This window comes from Phocoena phocoena, chromosome 1, assembly GCF_963924675.1.
Source record: "Phocoena phocoena chromosome 1, mPhoPho1.1, whole genome shotgun sequence".
NCBI lineage: Eukaryota > Metazoa > Chordata > Mammalia > Artiodactyla > Phocoenidae > Phocoena > Phocoena phocoena.
The window spans coordinates 25755126-25773519 of record NC_089219.1 but is presented as its reverse complement, the minus strand read 5'-3'; the positions used below and the strand labels follow the sequence as shown (position 1 = coordinate 25773519).

At 41.9% G+C, this 18394-nt stretch overlaps 1 protein-coding gene across 1 annotated transcript in view; it reads right to left on the bottom strand.

The window, feature by feature from the left end:
* ZBTB8A (zinc finger and BTB domain containing 8A) overlaps positions 1-18120 on the bottom strand; it is a 48507-nt gene extending 30387 nt beyond the window's left edge. The window contains exons 1-2 of the mRNA XM_065873152.1: positions 17978-18120; positions 6682-6776 (exon numbers count right to left, since the gene is read on the bottom strand). The gene's annotated coding sequence lies outside the window, so the exon portion shown is untranslated. The remainder of the gene's footprint in view (positions 1-6681; positions 6777-17977) is intronic.
* Positions 18121-18394: the final 274 nt, after the last annotated feature.

The window sequence follows — 18394 nt, the reverse complement described above, 5'->3', positions numbered from 1 at the left end:
GCCCACGTACCGCAAAAAAAAAAAAAAAAAAAAAAAAGAAATACTGGGTTAAGCTGTTCAACAACAGAATTTGCCCCCTTGCAAAGTAATGAGTTTTATTTGCAGTTGAGGTAGAGGCAGAATGTCATTGACTTAGGGTGAATACACTTGGGGAGAGGTGGGGCTAGATGACTTCAGGAATTTATATTTTTTCTTTATATTTGTCTATATTTTCCAAAAGGATCATACATCCTTTTTAAAGTGATTTAAAGTAGTTTTAAATACATATATATGAAACACATTTTACAATAGAAACTAGACATTTTAAATGGAGATGAGATGGTTTCTGTAGGTTGACATTTAGCACCATTTGTCCTGGAATCCAAGGCAAAAGCAAAAAACAGAGAAATACAAACAATTTATATAGTGCTCACATCATTTGCCCAGTAGAAATGAGCACTGTTCTGGCACTACCTTTTAGGAAGAATTTGTATGTGAATTATTATGAGGATATAAAATTTCATTATAGAGAATATTTGGACTAATACAATAAACTTCCTAATTGGTCTCCTTGCCTTTTATCTTTCTCTCTTCAATCCACCCTGAAGTATGTTTTCTTTCCAGATTCTCCTGTTTAGAATTCTTTAGTGGCCCCTTCCTGCCTACTGGATAAAGTCCATATTTCTATGAATGGATTTAGTACCCTTTACGACCCAGCTTCTGCCAATCTCTGCACTCTCATCTCCTACCAGCTACCTCACCTCCCACTCTTAAGCTATATGCCATTCCCAGGCACGCTATACCTTTCATGCTGCCAAGCTTTTGTACATATTGTTCCTGTGCTACAATAAAACCACTCTTCTCAGTCTGAGAAACTCTCACTCTTCGTTCAGAGTCAGCTCAAACAGAGGATCCTTCGGGAAGCTTTCCTTGACTTCCCTGGGCTCATGTTTTTGTTTGTTTGTTTTTTGGCCATGCCACGTGGCATATGGGATCTTAGTTCCCTGACCAGGGATCAAACCCGTGACTCCTGCCTTGGAACCGTGGAGTCTTAACCATTGGACCACCAGGGAAGTCCCCTCTGGGCTCATGTTAATTGCTATTCCCTCCATGCCCCATTGTACTGTATACAGGTATGCCATGGCAAGTGCTAGAATGCATTTGTCTATTCTGATGTATGTTTCCCTGCTACATTGTATTGAATAATATCCATATGAGGAGAGACGATGTCTATGGGTATGCCCAACTTTAGTTTAATGTTTGGGATGTGGTAGACATTCAATAAATATCTGCACCAGTGTCCTTACACTAACTAAGGTTCTTTTTTTTTTTTTAAATAAATAAATTTATTTATTTATTTTTGGTTGCATTGGGTCTTCGTTGCTGTGTGTGGGCTTCCTCTACCTGCGATGAGCGGGGGCAACTCTTCATTGCAGTGTGTGGGCTTCTCATTGCGGTGGCTTCTCTTGTTGTGGGGCACGGGCTCTAGGCACATGGGCTTCAGTAGTTGGGGCAGGCGGGCTTAGTAGCTGTGGCTCGCAGGCTCTAGAGCGCAGGCTCAGTAGTTGTGGCACACGGGCTTAGCTGCTCCGCAGCATGTGGGATCTTCCCGTACCAGGGCTCGAAGCCGCGTCCCCTGCAGTGGCATGCGGGTTCTTAACCACTGCGCCACCAGGAAAGTCCTGAACTAACAAAGGTTCTTTACATGACTTTCCCTATATGTTGCCTCTAAAGTCAAGGACGTCCTGGGACTTCCCTGGTGGTCCAGTGAGTAAGACTCGCGTTCCCGATGCAGGGGGCCTGGGTTCGAGCCCTGGTCGGGAGCTAGATCCCGCATGTATGCCACAACTAAGAAGTCTGCATGCCGCAACTAAGAGCTCATGTGCCGCAACTGAAGATTCTGCATGCCCCAGTGAAGATCCCGTGTGCTGCAACTAAGACCCAGTGCGGCCTAAATAAATAAATAAATATTTAAAAACTAAAAATAAAATAAAGTCAAGGACATACTATAATTAATTCAACAAAAACATTTCAAAGGCAAGCTAAGCTAATATGCTTTGAGTACACGTTCCTTTGGAATTTTATCTTGACATGGGGTTCAAGCTGATTAGCTATCACCTTTTTTTGTGTCCTCACTGTGTACTATACATAACTTTACTGTGACATATATCACACTAATTTTTGTGTCTGTCTTTTCCTGTAAACTCTTTGAAGGCAGGTGGAGTCATACTCATCTCTTTTTAATCCCCATTTTATGGCCCAGAGTCTGGTCTACAATCTATTAAAAGTTTGTTGGTGATAAAATATATCTATTTTAGCCCCAAACCCAGCATCTTAATAGAAGCATCCCAGTAAAGTCAGCAACAGAACAAGGATGCCCTCTATTACCACTACATATTATTTAACACTGTTCTGGAGACATTAGCCAATGCAATTAGACTAGAGAAAGAAACTACAGAAAGGAACACTGGAGTGTAGGAGGTAAAATTACCATTGTTTTCAGATAAGATGATTGTATACCTGGAAAATGCAACAGAATCAACTGTAAAATTACCACAAACAAAAAGAGTATTCATTCAGGGCTTCCCTGGTGGCGCGGTGGTTGAGAATCCGCCTGCCAATGCAGGGAACATGGGTTCGAGCCCTGGTCCGGGAAGATCCCACATGCCATGGAGCAACTAGGTCCGTCCGTGTGCCACAACTACTGAGCCTGAGCTCTAGAGCCTGCAAGCCACAACTACTGAGCCCACATGCCACAACTACTGAAGGCTGCATGCCTAGAGCCCGTGCTCCACAACAAGAGAAGCCACGACAATGAGAAGCCTGCGCACCACAATGAAGACCCAACACAGCCAAAAATAAATAAATAAATAAATTTATTTAAAAAGAAAGAGAGAGAAGGACAGACCAGTGGAGTATACTAGGAAATCCAGAAATGTACCCCAGTATATGCGGGAATTTAATATATGATGAACAATAAAAAGATAAGTAACTTACTATGTGGCACTGGGACAATTTTTAGCCTTCTGGAAAGAGAAATTAAGCTGGATTTTCACCTCCCATCGCATATCAGGATAAATTACATATGGATCAAAGACTTAAGTGTGAAAATAAGGCCATAAAAGTGCTAAGAGAACATCTGGAAGATTTATAAACTCAAAGTGGGAAAGGCCTTTATAACCATGACTCAAAATACAAAAGCCATAAAAGAAAAGATTGATACATTTAATTACATAAAGATAAAACAGAATTCTGTATGGCAGAAAAAATCACAAAAAGGCAAAAGACAAATAACAGCATGGCAAAAATGTCTATTAGAGAAAGGGCAATCTCCATAATATACACCAAGCTTCTAAGAAATTGGCACAGTAACCTAAGATAAAATAAGACAAAGGATAGTTCACAGAAAAAGAAATACAAATGTCCCTTATCATATGAAAGGATGTTCAACCTCAGCCATAAAAATATAAATGCAAATTAAAACTATACTCTAACACAACATTGTAAAGCAATTATAGTCCAGTAAAGATGTGAAAAAAAAAATAAAACTACACTGATGGTTCATTTTTCCTCTCTCAAATGAGCAAAAAAATCCAAACATTTGATAATATTGATAAGACTGTGGGAAAGCAGGTACTTTCAATCTTTACTGGCAAGAATATAAATTGGTATGACCCCATGGCAGGCAATTTGGCAACAGTTCTCAAAATTATGAATGCATATATTCTCTGACCAAGCAATTTCACTTCTGGGAATTTATCCTACAGGTATATTGGTACATGATCAAAGTGACACATGTACATAGTTATTCACTGCAGCACTGTTTGGAATAGCAAAAGACTAGAAAAATGTCCGTCAGTAGGGGAGGACAGTCAGATGGAAAGATGGCTATGATACATACATGACACATATGATACATGATACACATAGTTAAGTTTTTTTAAAAAAGGGAAGGAACAGGAACTTCCCTGGTAGTCCAGTGGTAAAGAATCCGCCTTCCAATGCAGGGGATGCGGGTTTGATCCCTGGTCGGGGAACTAAAATCCCACATGCCGAGGGGCAACTAAGCCCGTGTGCTGCAACAACTGAGCTCGCACACCTCAACGAGAGAGCCGGCCTGCTGCAAACTACAGAGCCCACGCACCCCGGAGCCCATGCGCCACAACTAGAGAGAGAAAACCCACAACGAAGAGCCCACACCGCAACGAAAGATCCCGCACACCTCAACGAAGACCCCACGTGCCACTACTAAGACCCAACGCAGCCAAAAAAATAAATTTTAAAAATAATAAAAAAATTTTAAAAAGCAAGGAACAGAGTATATGTGTGTGTGTGTGTATACACACACAAAATACAAGGGAAAAAAGCAGAAACTCTGGAAGGATTAACAAGAAACCCAGGATGATGGTTGCCAGTTGGAGGCAAGGTGGGACCTGGGAGACAGAGGCAAAGATGGAAGGGAGACTTTATATGGTATAATTTTTTAATATTTTGAGTTTTTTCTTAATTTTTAAAAATTATTTATTTATTTATTTTTTATTTAATTATTTATTATTAAAAATTAAATTAAATTAATTTTTATTTAATTATTTATTATTTATTATTTATTTATTTTTGGCTATGTTGGGTCTTTGTTGCCGCACGCAGGCTTTCTTTAGTTGCAGCAAGTGGGGGCTACTCTTCATTTTGGTGCACAGGCTTCTCATTGTGGTGGCTTCTCTTGTTTCAGAGCACAGGCTCTAGGCGCGTGGGCTTCAGTAGTTGTGGCACGCGGGCTCAGTAGTTGTGGCACGTGGGCTCAGTAGTTGTGGCTCACGGGCTCTAGAGCGCAGGCTCAGTAGTTGTGGCACATGGGTTTAGTTGCTCTGCGGCATGTGGGAATCTTCCCGGACCAGGGCTCGAACCCGTGTCCCCTGCATTGGCAGGCAGATTCTTAACCACTGCGCCACCAAGGAAGTCCCAATATTTTGAGTTTGAATCATATGAATATATACTCAAAAATAAAAATTTTAAAGTGTGTCAAACAAGTGGGTGAAATATTAACTATCAGTCTCATATTTAGCCAGATCTAGGTTGTAATTCAAGATTAAGATATCTTGGGAGCTTTGAGAGTAATGATATTCTGTGCCTACTTAAGTCAAGATTCATGTGCTACATGAACAAGTGACAAGATGACATTCCATTATGAAATGTTAAGAGGTTGTATTTCTTGGGAGAAAAGGAGAGAGAGAAAGAGAGAGAGACAGAGAGACAGAGAGAACAACCAAGCTACTGCCAGAGGCACAAACAGCTGCAACTGTCAATCTGCTTACTGGTCTGAACACAGCGATGATGACAGGAGTGGGAAGGAAGGAAAAGATACAAATGTCTTGAATGGGAAATAAATCCATGGGTCTTGATGGCTGATTGAAAAATCTTACTACATATTTTCAGAAAGCCCCACAGTAGTCCCCAGAGCTCTTATAATTCTTATTCGATTTGCCTAATTGTACCAAAGTGTACCATGATTTGTAATTGGCTGTGGAAGGCTAGAGAGACATAAAGAGAACACAGCGATTTTAAAAACATAGCTGTTTAGTAGTATCACTAACAGAAATTAGGAAGCCAGGAGGAAGAAAGCCAGGTTAGAGAAAAAGCAATGACTTAGGTTTTAAGTACATGGTGTTTGATGTGAGTGGGAAATCAGGTAGCCGTGGCCAGAGGGCCACTGGAAATGATAGTCTGAAGTTTAAGAGGGGAAGTCAGACTTGAAGGTGGAGACGTGGGAGATATTTGCAAATAGAGATGAAGGGGCTCAGAGGAAATCCGGGCTGAGGAAAGAACCAGGAGGACTGTGCTGACCGTGGAGCAGAATGGGGAAGAGAAGCCAGAGTTACAGACAGAGAATTACAGGGAGAATCAGGAGAGCATGTGACATGTACACGGAGGGTGGGGAGCTTTAAGAAGCAGTGAAGGGGTCAACACGGTGAGAAATGAAAGGGCCACAGCAATAATAATAGTAGCAATGTGCATTGTCTCCTGAATCCCGACACACAGCAACCTACCAGGTAGATGGTATTGCTAGCCCCATTTTACAGAAAAGGGTATTAACCCAGGGAATCCCCTGGAGGTCCAATGGTTAGGACTCCCTAGGACTCTGTGCTCTCACTGCTGAGAGCCAAGGTTCAATCCCTGGCTGGGGAACTAAAATCCCATAAGCCGCAGCAAGGCCAAAAAAAAAAGCGGGGGGGGTGGGCAGATATTAACCCAGACAGCGACTCCAAAGCTGCAGGATGTAACTGATGAGCTATACTCCTTGAACACTGTCTCGGGGAGAGCTGGGAGATCAGAGTTCTGACACTAGTTCTACCACTAAATTAGCTATATGTCCATAGACAAGTAACTTTCCCTTTCTAAGTTTCATTTCCTTCTCTGCAAATTGAGGGTATTGGTCTAGATAAACTCCAGCTCATATGTAAATTTGAGTCTTTGATTAAAGCAGAATGGAAGAAATACATACACAAGATAGGCAATGAATTAAAAACTTAGCCATAAGTGAACAGGGAGACCTGGCCAAGAAAATCAGAATGTTGAATGTTTTATACAGTGACTTTTCAAGCAATAAACACATACTCTGATACATAAAATCTATAATTGCAAAACTCTACTTTTTATCTATATATTTAAGTCAGGTATAACATCAAGAATTAAAATTTTTCATACCTGGAAATTTATAAATGCTGCTCTTGAAACCCTGCTAAGTTGATTGAATGGAGTAAAAAAAGGGAAGATTCCAAGTCTGTATATGAAGAATTGTCCTGTAGAGACAGAAAAGAGCTATTTACAATGAACTTTTGTAATAAGAGACAGAAACATCTGCTAAGGTACATAATAAATATTCAAATAAATTATATGGGAGCATTTATCAGGTATCATTTTTTAGCATACAAAAATACATCACCTGGCACAGAATATTAGCTGACGGGAATCTTATCCACCTACCTATCTACCTATTTATAACCCAAACCTTAAAATTAAAATCTGCAAGAAAAGATTTCCAAAATTAAAATATATTATGGCAAACTGAAAGCAAACATACTTTTTAACTTTGAGAATAAAATAAACTTCTTAAGACAACAGCTATTCAAAGGCAGGCCAATAGATGAAATACCAAGACAGCAACATATGTTCTATTACTCTTTTCCTGCAAGTGGCATCAATATGATTTGCAAGAAAACCAAACAGAATAGCTTTAAAGATTCAACTTGAAAAGTTAAACATTTCTTTAAAACTCTATGGTTAAGAGGGAAGTGGGGGGGAAAAGTCCTACTACATATGTTCAGAAAGCCGCACTGCAGTCACCCAGATCTATCATTCAATTTGCCAGATTGTACTACAGTGTACCACAATTTGCGAGAGGAGCTGCAACAACGTGTATTAAAAACGTTTCAGTTTCTACTATATTCCAAACCTTTTTCATTACCAAAAAAAGAAAAAATCTGTTCAACTATTTTGTACATTGACCATGAAGTTTGGTTAATGTAGTGACTGTTAAAGTTTTATGTCCATAGGCAGTGGAAAAATGAATTTAATGCTTTTTAAATCAATGAATTAAGCTAAGAATTCCCGCCAAAATAATTTTGACTAAATTAATGATATCACTTTTTAAAATAATATGTTTTTTTCTGATTATAAAAGTATTATATACTTACAGAAAATTTTAAAAATACAGGTAGGTATAAAGAAGAAAACAAAATGAAATAACTTTTAAATGAGCCTCCTGAAAACACCACCAGAGAAAAGAGAACTGCTCAAATATACTTTAGTTAGTAAAACAAATGCATCAGCTATCCACTCATGAGGAGGTCTAAATTCTGGCAACTTAAACCATTCAAAACACTGCTATTTAAAACACTGACCTAGAAGTTTACAAAAAAATTTTTTTGAATAGCAACCAAAAGAGAAAATAGCCAAGATGATCTGAGTATTCCATAAAGTGTCATGTGATTTCCTCTTATGATTGGCAAAGTTTATTTAAGAAGAAACAAGTCCCACAGTCTTTATAGGTGGGAAGAATGGGAGATTTAAAAAAATCTTTTCTTTTAATCTTTTTTTTTTTTTTTTTTTTAGATGTTGGGGGTAGGAGTTTATTAATTAATTTTTGCTGTGTTGGGTCTTCATTTCTATGCGAGGGCTTTCTCTAGTTGTGGCAAGTGGGGGCCACTCTTCATCGCAGTGCGCGGGCCTCTCTTTTTGCGGAGCACAGGCTCCAGACGCGCAGGCTCAGTAGTTGTGGCTCATGGGCCTAGTTGCTCCGCGGCATGTGGGATCCTCCCAGACCAGGGCTCGAACCTGTGTCCCCTGCATTAACAGGCAGATTCTCAACCACTGTGCCACCAGGGAAGTCCCTAAATTTTGTTTTTTAAACAAAGGGACAAAAAACAAACTAAGAGCAGAAGGTGATGGAGTTGGGAAGCAGCAAACTTCTTACAGTGGTTTATCAACACTTTTTATGTGTTTACATTTAAAGTACAGCAAAGAATAGAATTGGCTATGAAAAGGATTTTAAGAAATACCCATAATTAAAACAGCAGGATCTAATTTAGGGGTAAACTAGGATTCTGTACTTGGAGGAACAAAACAAATAACTTTTTTTTTTTTTACATCTTTATTGGAGTATAATTGCTTTACAATGGTGTGTTAGTTTCTGCTTTATAAAAAACAAATAACTTTTGAGAACAACTCCTCCCGACCCTAAAAGCTCATCTACCCGAGGAGGGCACTTAGTAAAGGGTATTCACTTTGATAGCTTTAATGTCAGTATTTCAACAATGCTACTTAAGAGCACTAACTAGCACTGTGCAGTGTACTGGGTCTGTACAGGGGCAAGCAAAATTAATTCCGAGGCTTTTTAAGAGAACTGACTTCTGAACATAGTCTGTGCCCAAAACAGTTTATACATACTTGATGAAATGTCAGTTTTAGCGATAACCAAGTTCTACCCTGGCAGAAATTAGTTAAGAGTAGATTTGTGTATTAACCCCCAGCATCCTAACTTCCTTGTGGAAAATTAAAAAGACCATTTCCCAGACTCCTTTACAGTTACGTTTCCCCACGTGAAATGGGGTCCATCTATCAATGTTCTTCCGTGAGATTTGGAGGCAGAAATGAGGTGGGAGCCACCTTTCTGCTGCTCTGGCTGTTAATGCTGGCAAGCACATTTATGGAAACATTGGGTTTTTCTGCAGCATTCCAGTGCCCAGAGCCTCATGGTTGTCAAGAGACAAGTTTGGTGGAGACAGCCGTGACTAGCTGGTGGGTGTTAAGGGGCAGTTTCAGAATAGCACTTTCTTGACCCTTGAATTGCAGTGAGCAGTGTCATCTGGAACTCAGAAGTGCCAGTGGTGGCCACCCGATTCCCTCCCTTGGAGGCCCTGTTTGGCAGTCTGGTCCTGGGAATAGTTTCTGAAGGCCCAGCCCACAGCCCACTCCTCTCAGCCCTTCCAATGATTCTGCAAACGAATTAGAATGCTAGAGTGGTTGCTCTTTCCTGCAACTAGGCCCAGATGACATATTAGCACATCAGTTGCCTCAAAATGTAAGCAGAAGGATGATTAGTCTGTGGGCAGCAGTACTGGGCAGTGTGCTTGCCGGTACAGGCTCTGGAATCAGACTGCCTAGGTGCAAATTCTGGCTCTGCCACACATTAACGTCCCTGGGAAGTTAACCTCCCTGTGCCTTAGTTTCTTCATCTGTAAAATGGGACTAGTAATAATACCTATACCATCTAGAGTTATGTGACACAGTAAATGAAAAGATAATCTAAGTGCTTACAACAGTGGCTGTCTTATAACAAGCCCCTGAGAGATGTTAGCTATTATCAGAGTAATAATAGTAATCACTATTATTCATTATGCAGGCCACTTTAAAACACTACTTTAACTGAGTAGGAAATGTAAACATTTTATAATTTTATTACCACACATTTTCTTGTAGCCTAAAGAATGCTTACTTATACAAAAGTGGACACAGAAAAAATTTGACTGGTTCCCATATTTGTATACTCAGAGAGAGTGATCATTTCAAAACCACAGTGTACCTGAGGATAGCAAACCTCTACTCTAACTAGTCAATTAATTAGTTACTCTAACTAGTTATTGGAGACCTCATCCTAAGGAAGAGTTATTCTTTTTTTTCAACTGAAGTATAGTTGATTTATAATGTTGTGTTAGTTTCTGCTGTACAGCAAAGTGATTCAGTTATACATACACATATATTCATTCTTTTTTAGATTCTTTTTTCATATAGGTTATCACAGAATATTGAGTAGAGTTCCCTGTGCTATACACTAGGTCCTTGTTGGTTATCTATCTTATATATAGTAGTGTGTGTGTGTTTATCCCAAGCTTCTGATTTATCCCTCCCCTGCTCCACATTGCCCCTTTGGTAACCGTAAGTTTGTTTTGGATATCTTTAAGTCTGTTTCTGTTTTGTAAATAAATTCATTTGTTTCTTTTTTAAAAAAATTAGATTCCACATATGAGTGATATCATATGGTATTTGTCTTTCTCTGTCTGTCTGACTTACTTCACTTACTATGATAATCTCTATGTCCATCCATGTAGCTGCAAATGGCATTATTTCATTCTTTTTTATGGCTGAGTAATATTCCATTGTATATATGTACCACATCTTCTTTATCCATTCCTCTGTCGATGGGCATTTAGGTTGCTTCCATGTCTTGGCTACTGTAATTAGTGCTGCAATGAACATTGGGGTGCATGTATCCTTTCGGATCATGTTTTTCTCTGGGAGTGGGACTGCTGGATCATATGGTAGTTCTATTTTTAGTTTTTTAAGGAACCTCCATACTGTTCTTCATAGTAGTTGTACCAATTTACATTCTCACCAACAGTGTGGAAGAGTTATTCTTTAGAAACAATTTTTGTCATTTTCCCATTTCAAATGTTACCTCATTAATTATGCTCTATGAACCAGGGTGTTTGTTACTTAGGTTTTTTTTCAGCTTCATTTAGATATAACTGACAAATAAAATTGTAAGATATTTAAAGTGTACATTGTGGTATACATATATATTGTGAAAGGATTCCTCCCATCTAGTTAATTAATACATCCACCACCTTAGATATTTATCTTTTTTTGTTGTTGTTGTTTGGTGAGAACATTTAAGTTCTACTCCCTCAGCAAATTTCAATTATACAATACAGTGTTATCAACTATAGTCACCATGTTATACATTAGATTCTCAGACCTTGTTCATCTTATAGCTGAAAGTTTGTGCCTTTTTACCAACCTCACCCAACATCCCCTACCCTCCAGTCCCTGACAACTACTTTCCTACTCTCTGCTTCTATGAATTGGACTTTCATTTTTCAGATTTCACATATAAGTGATAACATGCAGTATCTGTGTTTCTCTGTCTGGTTTAATTCACTTAGCATAATAAACCCTCCAGGTCCATCCATGTTGTCACAAATGACAGGATTTCTTTTTTCTCATGGCTGAATATTATTCCAGTATATATACAATCATATTATATATATATAATAATAATATATATATCACATCTTATTCATCCATTCATCTATTAACAATTAGGTTGTTGTGTTATTCAAAACTTAGGTTGTTTTTAAAATGTTATCACAGAGGAGGTTTCATAAGAATGAGATGTGTATAAGATTTGCAATCTCAAAGTTTAAAATTTAATATTTAGGCTTAGAATACTATTCTAATTTACATATTAAGAAGGTCTTAGATAAAATGATGGCCTGGTTTGGTTTGCAGAAGTGTCCTCTGATGATAAAAAATATATTGTAGATTTTGGAATAAAGCTTCCCCCAAATATCCTGAAACTGTAAGAACCTTGTGTTGCGCCTTATCCAACAAAGCCAGTGAGATAGAGGGACCTGAAGCCTAAACAAAGGTGTTTGTTATACCCTCGACGGTTCAGATGCTGCTGAGAGTCCAGGACCCAAAGCAGTGCAGATTTCCTGAAGGGTTAGAAAAACAATTGAAAGAAAGCAAGTTCATCCTTGATTCGGTAGTTAGGTTTACACTGTTCTGAACTTCATACAGCTATACATATTTTCTCTTCCGTTTTGTTTTTTTTTGCGGTACGAGGGCCTCTCACTGTTGTGGCCTCTCCTGTTGCGGAGCACAGGCTCCAGACGCGCAGGCTCAGCAGCCATGGCTCACGGGCCCAGACGCTCCGCAGCATGTGGGATCTTCCCGGACCGGGGCACGAACCCGCGTCCCCTGTGCATCGGCAGGCGGACTTCCAACCACTGCGCCACCAGGGAAGCCCCTCTTCCTTTTTTTTAAGAAAAAATCTTTTAATTCTATTTTCATGAGGTCAGATATTCAAACTGAAATGTGAAATGTATTCATTCAATACCTATTTATTGAGCATCTGCTCTATGCCAGGCTATCCCTGGCCCTGGGAACACAAAGATGATGACATGTCAAAGATCAGTGCTCTAGAACAACTCAATGTCTATCAGCAGAGAGAGAGAGTCAGAGAAAGAGAGAGAAAGAAAATACTCCTAGTAGAAGTAAACTATAAAACCAAGGAAGCAAATGACTTTGCATGGGAGTGTCCACAAAAGTTTCCAAAAGGCAGAACCGTCGAGTCTTGAAGGATGAGTAAAAGTTAATACATGAAAAAGAGGACAAAGGGCATTCTCAACAGAAACACCAAGGGCAAAGGCACAGACACGTATTAAACAGCATGACCTCTTCAAAAAAAGTGTGCTATGACTAGAGACTCAGGGTCTGTGGAGGGGCAGTGGAAGATGAACGGAGAACAGTATGTAGGTGCCAGATCCTGAAGCCCCTCCACTTTTGTAGGTTTGGGGCATTTTTGAAGGATTTTAAGAAGAGTAACATGGTTATAGGTCCACCAATGACTAGCTATGTGACTTAGTCAAGTTGCTTAATTCTAAGCATCAGTTTCCTTTTTGTAAAGTGAGGATATTGACTGTTAAGAGGCTCTAAGGAAGTCTGTTAAGAGGATTACATAAGATAATAGCTAAGATAAATAAGATTAACAGCAATAAGAAATAAATTAAGACAAACAGCAATAAGCACATGAAAATATGTTTAGCCTCAGTAGTCATTAGGGAAATGCAAGTAAAAATCATAATGAGATACGACTTCACACTCGCTAGGATGACTACAACACACACACACACATACACACACACACACACAAAAATAACAAGTGTTGGCCACGATGTCGAGAAATCAGAACCTTCATGTACTGCTGGTTGGAATGTAAAATGGTACACCCATTTTGGAAAATAGTCTGGCAGTTCCTAAATGATTAAACACAGAGTTACCAAAGGACTCTGCAATTCCACTCCTAGGTATATGTCCAAGAGAAATGAAAATATGTCTCCATAGAAACTTGTATACAAATGTTTATAGCAGCATTATTCATAATAGTGAAAGAGTGGAAACAACCCAAATGTCCATCAACATTTGGGAAAATGGATAAACAAAATGTGGTAGATCTATACAATGAAATGTTATTCAGCCACAAAAAGGAAAGAACTGATTACCTGCTACAACATGGATGAACCTTAAAAACCTCAAGCTAAGTGAAAGAAGCAAGTCACTGAAGACCATATATTTTATGATTTCATTTATATGAAATATCCAGAATCGGCAGATGAAACAGACAGACAGTAGGTTAGTGGTTGTCGGGGGCTAGGGAGATGCAGGAATGGGGAATGACTATTAATGGATATGGGGTTTCTTTATGCAGTGGTGAAAGTGTTCTATAATTAGAGGGTAGTGATGGTTGCACAACTTTGTGAATACACTAAAAACACACTGAATTGTACACTTTCAAAGGATGAATTTTATGGTATATAAGTTATATCTTAATAAAACTAAATAGCTAATATTTGAATGTTTACTAGGCACAGTACTAAGCATTTTACGCTCGTTATCTTATTTCATTCCTCACAATAGCCTCACGAGGTAACTGCTGCTGTGATTCACGTTGCATAGATCAAGAACTGGAGGCACAGAGAAATGAAAAGAAAATCTTCTCCAAGACTGCGCAATGAGCAGCTGAACAGAGATTGGAATTCAGGCTGACTGACCCCAAACCAAAGCACTCGTAAGTCTCACACTTTTCTTCTGACCATAATGTATGCAAAATGCCTAGCACAATACCTAGCATGCAGTTAGGGCTCAATAAATATAAGGTATTATTGTTATGATGATCCAATTTGTATACCCAGAAGAAAACCTGAGACAGCACGGAGGAAGAGAAACAGTGGGAGAGGCAGGGCCAGCGAGATCATTTTAAAGGCTTGATGCAGTTGTCAAAGCAAGAAATGGAGAGGAACTAAATTAAGGCAGAGGACAGTGAATAACAGAAGTGGTAACAGGAACCTTTGCAAGAAAATAGGAATTGTCCTATAAATTGGGATCAGTTACAACTTCATAATACTACAAAGCATTAACATAACCTGCATTCATAATTGTACTCGAGTCACCAGGAAAGGTTTAAGTTATTCTCAAAATATGTGGTTAAGGGGCTTCCCTAATGGCGCAGTGGTTGAGAGTCTGCCTGCCGATGCAGGGGACACGGGTTCGTGCCCCGGTCCGGGAAGATCCCACATGCCACGGAGCGGCTGGGCCCCTGAGCCATGGCCGCTGAGCCTGCGCGTCTGGAGCCTGTGCTCCGCAACGGGAGAGGCCACAACAGTGAGAGGCCCGCGTACCACACACACACACACACAAAAGTGATTAAGTCATGGAAATGGGTAATATGTTTCAAATTTTCTTTTCAGTAGATTGACCTTATAAGTTGAAACAGCTAGTTGTATTAGTTCATGTAGACAGTCCAAATTCAATTTGAAACATTTAAAATATCTATAAGAGTTTAATATCTATAATAGTTCTAAGAATATTAAAGAATTAATGATTCCCATCAAGTTCAAAGATCTTTAAAGGTGGGTGAAAAAGACAATACATATTTTAGAAACCATTAAGTGCAAAGGTCTTTGGAACAGAAGGAAAGACATGAATTTCCACAAGCAGATGAAAGATTTAGGTAACGAGTGTAACTCCAATTAAGGTTGTGGGATAGAAGACCATCTTTATAAAGGCACATAGTTTTTTTTTTTTTTTAAAGGAATTTTGCCTTTTTAAAAAATTTTTATTTATTTATGGCTGTGTTGGGTCTTCGTTTCTGTGCGAGGGCTTTCTCTAGTTGCGGCAAGTGGGGGCCACTCCTCATCGCGGTGCGCGGGCCTCTCACTATTGCGGCCTCTCTTGCTGCAGAGCACAGGCTCCAGACGCACAGGCTCAGTAATTGTGGCTCACGGAGCTAGTTGCTCCACGGCATGTGGGATCTTCCCAGACCAGGGCTTGAACCCATGTCCCCTGCATTGGCAGGCAGATTCTCAACCACTGTGCCACCAGGGAAGCCCAAGGCACATAGTTTTTAACTAAGAATTTAGTGTGTCCCATCAGGGTCACCAACACAAATCTCATTAGCCTTCTCAGCATAAATCTCTGGGCCATAAGGAACTTCAGCAAACTGGCATGGTAACTGTATGGATAAATATCTTTTAACACTGGAGAGATTCAGAATTAAGTATAAAAGTGTTTAAGAAAATCAAAACCATATTTGGGAAAGTCTCAATGAGAAGATGGTATTTAAAGTAAAGACCAAAGGAGGTGAGAGAGAGTCATTTGGGCACCTGGAGGAAGGGTGCTCCAAGCAGATTGGACGGCAAGTGCAAAGGCTCTGATGTGAAGCAGGCAAGGAGGATTGTAGGACATCAAGGAGGGCTGGGGAGAGCAATGAGAAATGGAGTCAGAAAGGAAGGACAGATTGTGAGGCAGGTAGGACATCATGGGACCAGTCCCTGTAGGACTCTGTAGACTACTTAGGGGCCTTTGGCTTTTGGTCTGAGTAAGATGGGGAGCCACTGACCAATTCTGAGCAAAGAAGTGACAAAAACTTTCCTCAAGGGGATCAAAAAGCTTGCACCAAATCCTTTAAATATTATAAACATATAGTTAGGTCACTGAAGAGGTTGAGCCTCTTAGATGTAAATTCCGTTTTATCTAGAAAATAAGATTTAAATGATATAGGATGAATCAAGTATTACCCTATCTTACAAACTTTGGGCTCAAATCATCAACAGCAGAGCTGGTGATTTCAAGGCCATGAGATAAAGTCTGGCAGAGGGCCGTCTTTCAGGCGGTTGGAAATTTACATGACTTGGAAGAAGCCTAGGTCCTCATGGTGCCTCCTTCTGACCTTTTACAGCCAAACCCAAACATGCCCATTTGGCCAAGGGTGGCAGGTTAGATTCTCACTTCCCATTTACTGCTTGTGTGGCCAGAGGGGCTCCCAGGAATAAAGATATCTCATCCCCGGTTATCAGTGAAGGGCTCTTCTTGCTCCAGGGGTGTCACAAACCTAACCATACCTGAGGCTTGGGGAAGATTACAGAAGTTTGAGCCTTGGTTCTTCTGCTGAGGATTTTAGATTTGTTTCTGATAAAGATCAGTTAAGGTCTTTAGAGCACGGTAGCGATATGACTTGCTTACTGGAAGACTCTGGAGGTGACTTTAGGAGGAAATAAAGAGCAAGAACAGGAGGCAAGGGCGCTGGAAGGCTGCCACCGGTCACCCGGCTTAATGCTTAAATGCTTAATGCGTTTCCTCACCTAGAAAGTGGAAAAAGCATCAGCCTGACTGGGTGGTTGTTTTATGTGAAATAATTCATATAGGCGAAAGCACTCCATTGACTAAAGTTCTGCAAATATAAACGTTTATTAAGAACAGAAGTAATACTGACGTGTGTAGTTTAAAAGCCCAATAGGTGAGAATCTACCGCTTCCAAACACGTCTCGGACTAAACCTAACACGACGTTATATGTCTACGATATCTCAATTTAAAAGGTTAAAAAGAAAAAGGGGAGGGGAAAAAAACCACGCCTTTGAACGATACGGAGCCTGGCTACTGACACGATCAATAATAAATAAGCGCATTTGAAGGGGAAGGGGCCAAACCGCTATTAACTTAAAAAAGATGCCGTCTGCATAGGTAGGAGGTGCGTCTGTGTGGTTCCGTCATAAAACAATAATTATAGCACAATATTTGTTAGGTATAGTAAGTCTGCCTTGGATTCTAAGCTCGGATCTGTCGCATCACGATATAAAACCAAAGGATGAAGGATGTACGGAGAATCTCGGACCACTGCCCAGGCAGCCACCTTCCCGAGGAAGCGCCCGGGGCCGAAGGGGTGAAGCCCCAGACCTCGGCCGCCCCATCCCGCGGGCCATCCATCACTCGCCGCTCAGCCCGAGCCCGGCCGGCCGCCGACCCTCTGGGAGTCCGCGGCGCCCGACGGCTCCAGACACGCCCGGCACCGGCCCCGCGCCGCCTTCCAGCCGCCGCCGCCAGGAGGCTCCGCGCGCCTTCCCGCCTTTCCCCGCGCCGCGGCCGAGCCGGGCCGGGCGGCCAGGCGGGCGCGGCGCTCGGCGGGGGCGGCCGGGCAGGCGCGGGCGGCGACGGCGCGGCCATTGTCCCGCTGCCCCTCCCGGGCGCGCAGGCGGGCAGGGCCGGGCGGCTGGGCAGGCGGGGTGACCGCGCAGTCCGGGAACCGGTGCGCCCCGCCGCCGGCCGCCTCTCCTCGCCGGCCGCCGTCCCGAGGCCGGGTCCTTTGCGCTGGCCGGCCGCGCCTCCTTTGTGACCGTCTCCAGACCCTCGGAGCCGGCGCACCGCCGCCACTGCGCCCGGGGCTGCAAATGGCGCCCGCTCGCCTCTGCGCCTCCCGCCGCTCTCCCGGCCCGGGGACGTCTGGGGGGCGCCGCACCCGGGCCGCATCCCGCCGCTGCCGCCGCCCGGTGCCAGAGCCCGCGGCGCCTTAGCCCGCGCCCCCGCCCGCAGCGAAGCTCGCGGGCCCGTCCCGGGCTGCCCCGACGCCCCGCCCGCCCTCCGCTCGCGCCGCGCGCAGCCACTTACCGCGGGCCAAGGCGCACCGGCGGGTCGCGTGCGCGGGCCGGGGTAAGATTCCCGGTTCTCGGCAGGGGAAATACCCCCTTTCGAAGCCGTTCCTTTGCGCCCTAAAACAAGTAGCCCCAACGTGAGAGAAACAAAAGGTATTTGCTGACGTGGGCGTTGGACAGAAACGCCCGAGGGCTGGGGACACAATTAAAGGGGCAACGCACAGATTTCAGGCACCAACCAGCAGCTTCGCCCACTCCCCTGCCCTTGGCTACACCCCGCTGCACCCTCCAGAGGCACTGGGGTGCCCGGATCCCCTAGCAGTTGACTACAGAGTCATTATTTAGTCAGGAGCTTAAATTTTAAATTGTACTTTACGTTGGGAAAGGCGCCTCCGGAGGGCAGAAGGGCTGGATTTCTAGGATCTGGGGAATT